Genomic DNA, 8,119 nt, shown 5'->3' on the forward strand with positions numbered 1-8,119 from the left:
TGTGTGTGTGTTTGGTGGGATTTTAGGAGTACTTCAATACTTGGCCAAGCTAAACTAGGCCTAATTTTTTCTCATATTTTTTTTATTTATTTATTTTTGCGTTTGCATTTCTTAAGTGTGAATGAAGTAAATCTTAAACAAGTTATTTAGAATACTTTTATTTGGCAAAAAAATATCATGAGAGCACATTATATTTTGGAGAAAACCTGAGTCATCGCGTCCTTGATTGACAAACCACAAATAATAAATATCCAACCGCTTTCAGTTTAGGCCTTCCTATTTTTGCTCAGGTTCTCCTCTGCAAAATTAGTCTGATGATTAAATCCTTAATCACTGCTACCGCTCATTATTATTGATAAACATGCACATGTTTTGAAATATTTGAAGGGCAAAGTTTTGGAGAGAACTGTAATTGATTAAATAACTTGATAATTAGTGGGACCTGGTACTGAGAGATGACATAAGAATTAAACCTGTGGACAATAAAAGAAACCCCTTTCTTACCTGGTCAACTTTAGGCTCTAATAGTTCTTGGAATCATGTTTGTTGTCTGACTGTTGGTTCACATCTTAATCTATTGGCAGTAACTGTGGCAAAACCTGTGTTGTGCTCTCTTCTGTCACTTTGTGTGGCGCCTTTTCTAATTCCGAGATCCAATTTTTTTTTTTTTTTGTAACCCTGGAGGAAAAATGTTTTCAACAAAGAGGCTCGCCCATGTTTCCAGAATAAATGTTTGTAACAAGTCTTTACTAGATCTGTTTCCATCATCCAACATTTCCCTCTATTTGACTGCAGTGAGAACTTTCCAGATTTTCCTTTTGCACCTCATCATCATGCATATAAGGGAATTCCAATTTGCTGAAAAAGGTTTTTTTTATGTCAGAATTGCATGTCTTAAAATTACTTAGCTACTTTTGAAACCAACGATGATGGATTTGTGACGTATTTAGATTTTTGGTGGATTTATAGTTCTAAAATATGTGTCTGTTGATATAAGAGCACCAAAACATAACCAATCCTAACTCAAAAAGAGACACAGGCACAGCCTGGAACCAAGTAGCCACTAGTTACACCTTAACCTTGATGTCTTTTTACGTCATCATCTCCATTTTTCTTCTTCCATTTCACATAATTAAAGACACTCAAATGAAATGGACCCTCAGGAAAAGTGGCTTTGAGCAAAGATGAGCTCCTGTAGGAGGTTGGATGAGAGGCAGAGAGCCTGGGAATGGGGTATTGGCTCTTCAAGGATCACCCCTCCTTTTTACCTACCTCCCTCCATCCCCCTCCCACCGAGACCCACTGAAGTCAGGCAGAGTGGCTCTGGCCACAACGCAGATCAATATCATCTCTGTTATTAATATCAAAAGCACATTACTTTGTTTTGCGTCTGGCACTAAGCCAAATGTAGCTCGAAGGCCTTGTCCTGACCGACTGCCATTTCCTTCCTTCCTTTCCTCCCCGCCCTCTCTGGCCATTTAGCGGGACCATAATTTACTTTGGTGAGTTTTTAGGGTATTGTTTTGTCAGGGCCAATCAGGGCTGAGTAACAAATGATCCCAGTGGAGTGGCGGTGGCTCAGACACAGCTACCCTCCCTTTACCCTCTCAATGAGTGACACATGTGGCTGGATTCAGTTTTGAAAGTTTCATATTTATTGCATTTGCCCTTGACTCCTGGAAAAAACGGGGAAGAAGAAATAAAAAGGCAATGTGCCTGCAAGGACAAACAGGTGTCGGGGTTAAACTGGACTGGTTATGCCGCCTGCTTTCTCTTAGTGCCTCTCCCTCCAGGGTGAGGTAACAAACAACCATCTCTGTGGCCAGAATTAGATATGACAGTATTTCTAATTGGCCTGTTGAATTAAAAGGGCCATAGCGGTGCTTGCCGTAAGAAACAAAAATATTGACCACTTAAAGGAAGAGAGGGGGAATTGATTTTCAAGACGACAGCAGTCGTTTACCTCATACAGGAGAGCTGACTCTCTGGAGAGAAAAGGACTTGCACAGCCAGAGACACAAGCTTGTTTCATGGTTTACATGATTCATGTCTTTAATTTTAAGCTTAAAAATACTGGATATTAGGACATAATAAAATTTTAGCAATTAAATGTTACACTGACATTTTTGTAACTTTTAATAAGATGTTTAATCCAGATGGATCTCGGTGTATTTTGCTCTTTTCGAGATGAATTTAACACATCCATTTTGCGATGATGCTATAGCATGGTAATATTTGAAGTATGAAATTACAGTCCATCATCGAGCTAATCTTTTTATGTTACACTTCTAAGACAGGGGCACCATATTGGCCAGAAGTGTAAATACAGTTTCCCTTTCATTTTAGATAAAATTGTGCTTCCACCTGAAAGTTGAATAACATCAAGATTAAGTCTAATTTTCTTATTTTCGCATGAATAGTTGTCGTCAGTTATCGTCTTTAAATTTTAGTAATGCTGATGTTGGAACATTAAGTAACGTTTGCTGAACAGTGACATCTCCTCTCAGCTGTTTGCAGTTTGCTTCTCACTCCATATTGATGTCACACACCAGGGGTTTGCTTTGGGCACCATTGTGCCAGGTGCTAATTTATACTCTTTGTGGGCACCCAACACCAGGCATTTCAAAAATCGCAGCATGGGCAAACACCCAGGTGCACTTTCCGTTTCTCAAACCAAAGTGCAAACGAGAATCAATGGAATTAAAGCGAGAAGTGAGCTCTGTTGTAAAGGAGAAATGAGCCACCTTGGCTGGGGTGAGATGGCTGGAGGCTATATCATAGTGCAGATGATGTAGAGGCGTCTTGGCGAACACAACAACACACACAGTAAGTAATTTTTCTCTGCTTCTGTTTCAGCAGAACAATGCTGTAGAGACGGGTCCGCTGGGGATCCGAGAATACTTTGAGGCCATAAAGACTGCTACAAGGCAGAGTTTGTGTTGGTCTCTTTGTTGGGAGACACTCGACAGTGCAGATAATGATGTGAGCTGAGATATAACAATTACATCTGACAATTCATACACGCAGTGTTTTTAAAGTCAATGTTTTTTCTTCATAAACACACAACTAGAATAAGCTTTTTTTTTTTTTTAAGGAATGCAGCATTTATCAAGCGATGCCTGGTGCAGACAAAGGTGAGAACAGCAGGTGGAGCAGACAGCAGGTGGTGGCTGCCACGCCATGTTGTTCTGTTTGACATGAGAGCAACGTGTCAATCAATGGCTTCCTCCTTGTTTCTCCTGTGGGGCCTTGTGCTATTGATTTCATACTGTGTTACAGTGCTAGGGGGTGTTCACAACAATGCAGAAGATTCACACCACTGAAAAAAATAGTCTTCCAAACATGTACCCTCTTTGCCACCCAATATATAATTTTCTAGTATTGGGGTGAACTGTTACAAAGAAAAACATCTGATCATTTTTGCAAAGTTAATAAAAGAGTTTTATTTAGGATACTGCTGAAAGCCAAAGTTTTAGACTCTGTCTCACTGTTAATACCCTGGAATGCAAACATGCTTGTACACTTTGAATTTGTTTGTGTTTGTCATGTTTTTTACAACCAAAAAACCTGAGATTTTACATGATAGACTAGGGGTCTTCAAACGCAGGCCTCGAGGGCTGGTGACCTGCAACTTTTAGATGTGTTCCTAGTCCAACACACCTGCATCAAACGACTGGATCACCTCATTAGTAGCAGTTAAGTTCTCCAGAGTCCTGCCTCATTGTTTGACTCAGGTGTGTCCTGAGCAGAGACGCATCCAAAATTTACAGGACATTTACAGGACACTGTAATGTCCTGTAAATGTTACTGCAAATGTTTAATTTCAGTCTCAACCTACAGAGTAATTTCCTTCACATGTTTGCTGAGCACACTGCATGAATGGATGCTCTTCACACCTTTTCTTGAAAAAACAACTTGTTTTATCTTTCTTCTACTTCACACTACTTTGACGTATCATACAAAATCCCAACAAAATATAGTGAAGTTTGCTGCTATAACTTGGCAAAATACTGAAAAGTTTAATGAGTATGAATGTTTTTACAGGGCACTGTGCGCCTTAATTGCTCCCTTATCAGCTCAAGCCTAATTGAATTTATACATGCCCTTTTGAGTTGAGTATGGGTCTTTAAAATAATCTTTAAATACAGATGCACTTTTGAACAGTTCATATTCCCATCATTTCTTATTAGCCCTCTGAGGACAATTCATTAACAGCTCATTAAATCATATCTCCATCATGTCTGAGAGGGCTCTCTCCTGGCAACAAATGAGCGAGGTAATAAATCCCATCATCAAATGATCTCAATCCCTTACTGTTATGTGTGCTATCAAGAAGAGATTTTAATTGGTAAAAATATTAATGCTCTTTCAGCCTTTACATTTTATATCTTGCTGAAATATGAACAAAAAGATGCAATCGGGATAAAGGTTTATATCTTCCTTACTCAACAGTTCCCACTTGGTTCTTTTTTTTTTGTTTCTGGTTAATCTAAGATTTAGTTGTTTTCTTACATTGAAATGTGCCATATTGTTCCTGGATTTGAAAGTATTGTTCCTTTTTCTACAAAAAGGCCTTCCCAACAATCACTTGGCAAAAATGCACAGTGTGCATCTGATCTTTCTGTTTGAATCACAAGGACTTATTTTTAATGCATAATTGGAATGGCATGGATTCTATAATCACCGTTCACGCCAGCTTGCCAGAAGAGTTAAAAGAAGCTTACAGGAATTTGGGCAATAAAGCACAGTGAGGTCACCCATATTATTATGCAGTGGCCAGGCTTCATCTCTTTGCCTTTTATCTCTCTGAGTCTCTTTTACTTTCCATCCTTTTTTTTTTCTACCATACTTCTCTTTCTACTTCCACCACCACCAGCACCTCCTTCTAGCCTCTCGGTCTCTGTGCACGGTGGGGGGAAGCTGTATGCCGATGCTCAGGTAGAGAAGGGGGAGAAATCAATAGTGAGGCTGTTTGAAGTTTTCTGAAAGACTTCCCAGGGAAGACGCTCTTGTCAGGGTGATAGATAAAGCTCGCGCCTCAGTCAGCTTCGGCAGGAGGCGGCCAGAGCAGAAGAGAGCGCCTCACCTTTTTAAGTGGGGCCCTAATAATAAAACAGCATGAATAAAACATCCTGGCTGAACCATGCGCTGCATTAGTGCTATCGTCCTGTTATAAATGATACCGGTAGCCCCAGCGCCATTTGGGTAAAAGCCCACAGCACCGCTTTAAAAGTGGGCTGTGCAAAGTGAAAGGGAGATAGATTGATATGTGTGTTGTGCACTTATTTATTTATATTTTATAGAGCTCAAGGAAGAATGAGAGGGAATTAGTAAGCTTTAGTGTTCCAAGGTGACTTATTGTTACTTTGCTGCTTCTGGAAAGTTGGGGTGATCGGAACTGTGAAGTAATTATCTTTCCATGCTGTTCTTCCTCCCCAGTGACCTAAAAAGCAATCTAAGAAAGCATGGTTTAAAGGCTTGCTACAATTAGAGAAAAGAAGTGAAAAAATATTTGTTTTTTACCCTTTTTCTTGGCTTCTGTCTATATCTCTGATGTAGTTTCTCAACAATTACATCAGATATCCTTGAGCTCTACCGTCCTGCATTTTTAAGACTCAGAGATGAGAATTTCTTATCATGACTTGTTTATCCTGCAGGTGGTGTCATGTCAAGACAAGAGCTTGAAGGTTGTGCTTTATAAAGCAACAATATGAAATTTAGTGCAAAATAAGGCGAACATTTTAAGAGTCATATTTGTACCGATGTGTTTATTCAGTGTTAGAAGATGTGAAGTGAAAATGGCAAACAGAGATGCATGTGTTACAAGACAATTTACTTATTTTTATCCGAGGGGCGAGAACAATTTCTACAAGTTCCATCTGAACCGGAAAAAATAGCAAATTACCTGTACTTGCATTGCTCTTTATCATGTCCGAGATCTGCAAAGAGCTGCAAAATCCGCAATCAGTCTCATTCACCCGTTTAGACCGGCACTCACGCAGTTGAATGAAGTAAAATGATACAGCTCATGAGATGTGTTCTGCTTGTCAGGACAATAAACTCGGTTGTACAACCAGCTTCTTTGCCACATATGGTAAGTAAGAAATATTAAAAAGTTGTGACAAAACAGAAAAGTTGACAGTGCTTTTTACATGAAAGCCCTCAAGGAATATAGTTTGAGAGAACTGCCTTACATAAAAAGATATACACAGAACTAATATAGACATCAACCTTTATCAAAGTTTTCAATATCAATAGCTTTTTTTTTTAGTCTTCCATATTCCTTATAGATTTAGTTTAAGAAATGTGGACAAATTATGACTTTCCGTAAAGCTGCTTTTAACAAAGATCAGATTTAGAATTGGTTCTTTGCTGAACTGTATGTGTAAACTCAAGGCCCTTTAGAGAATGTTAGACATTGCGATCGCTGATTATATTTTTATTCGTCTTAAAATATACTGGGTATGTATGGAACCTGCTTGACTTGACTTTACCAGCCTTAACTAGAAGGGCTGAGATTTTAGTTGATTAAAAAAGATTTGAATCAGTCTTCTGAAAACAATCGTATAATAAAGTGGAAGTGATTAAGTGGGGTCGGGACAGACAAGGTAAACTTTTAAAAGGACTTCTGAAAGCCTGAATAACTACTTTAAAAGACCACATGGAAGTATACCAAAACAAAAGAAAACATTGAAAGCTAACTCAATAATTTTGCAATGATACACAACATATCACAAAGACATTACTTGCTATGTTAACCTCTTAAGTGAAACTTATTTCTCTACAAAACTGCAGAAACAAAATGGGGGCTCTGTAGAAATCCATCATTCACCAGCAGCACACTGCAAATAATAAGGTATCAGAGCCAGAAGGCTACTGGTGCATCAGAAGGACATAAATCTCCCAGTGCTACTGCCCTGACCTTGTTTATTCAGCCCTGACCAGTTTTTACTTTGGGCTTGTGGTGGAAGGATGGGCCACCGCCACAGGGCCCTAGTCCACTGAAAGCTACCGAAGCCCAAGGGTACACAAGGTCAAGTGGCCTGTTGCTGGGGTCAACTGCTCTCAATAACTGCCCCGAGACCAAAGGTTAAACCCTTGACCGCAGCTGCGACTGGACACTTCTTACGTAGGCTTTAGCTGAGGTCAGGCTTTCTCCACCTCCGCTTCCTTCATCCACACAGGTGTCAGAGGCCCCAGACCTGACTTAAAGGTCATAGGGTTCCATGCAACAGGGGGGTCCACTTTAATGCGTTGGCTGGGATCATGATGAGCTGCAACTGGAGCTGCAGCAGGCTCTGTTGGCACAGAGGTAGCAGGTGTTGGAGCTGTAGGTGGTTTTAGTTTATTCATCTGCCTAACAGGAAGTGTTGGAAGTTGAATCCTCACTGGCATTATGCCATGGGACTTGTTTGCATAGCTTAAGCATTTAACACTTTTGTCAAAAAATTAGGGTGAATATTGATTTCTGTGGAAAAATGTGACAGTGATTTCTAATAAAATTTACAATTACTACTTGTACTAAAATAAAGAAAGAAAATAAGAGATAATTGATTGCACACTACAAATAAAAGTACAAAATAAAAACTTGAACGAGGAAATGTCACATGTGGATATATGACATAGAGGAGTTTGTACTACTTTTCCCTAAACAGATAAAACGTGTTTAGGGAATAGATGAAGGACAAAGCAGTATTTTTAAAACTCAAAAAAGCAGAACATTTGGAGGGTGTTTGAACATGTTAAGAACACAAAGAGAGAGAGAGAGAGAGAGAGAGCGAGAGGGAGAAAGCACAGCTGGAGTGTTGAGCTTGTTGCATGCTGAGGGGAGGATACGTGCCTAAATCTGACAGCACCCCACAGAGACAATCACAGAACTGGGAGTCTCCTTATTTGTTTAGCAGCCGGCAGATAAATAACAACACTCTGCTCTGAACTAAAACACTCTCTGTCTCCCTATGTCTCTTTGCTTCTCAGATCTCCCTTTTCCTCACTAAGACTGTTTGCTTGCTTTTTCCCTCTCCACCGCCTTGACAGTTATTTGTATTTTTGTTGCTCTTCACGTCTACCTGTCTGCTGCTACTAACACAGCCAGAGGCTAGCTGTTTCTTCCTCCTTT

The sequence above is a fragment of the Poecilia formosa genome, unplaced genomic scaffold (genome assembly GCF_000485575.1).
Source record: "Poecilia formosa unplaced genomic scaffold, Poecilia_formosa-5.1.2 Scaffold85, whole genome shotgun sequence".
Classification (NCBI taxonomy): Eukaryota; Metazoa; Chordata; class Actinopteri; order Cyprinodontiformes; family Poeciliidae; genus Poecilia; species Poecilia formosa.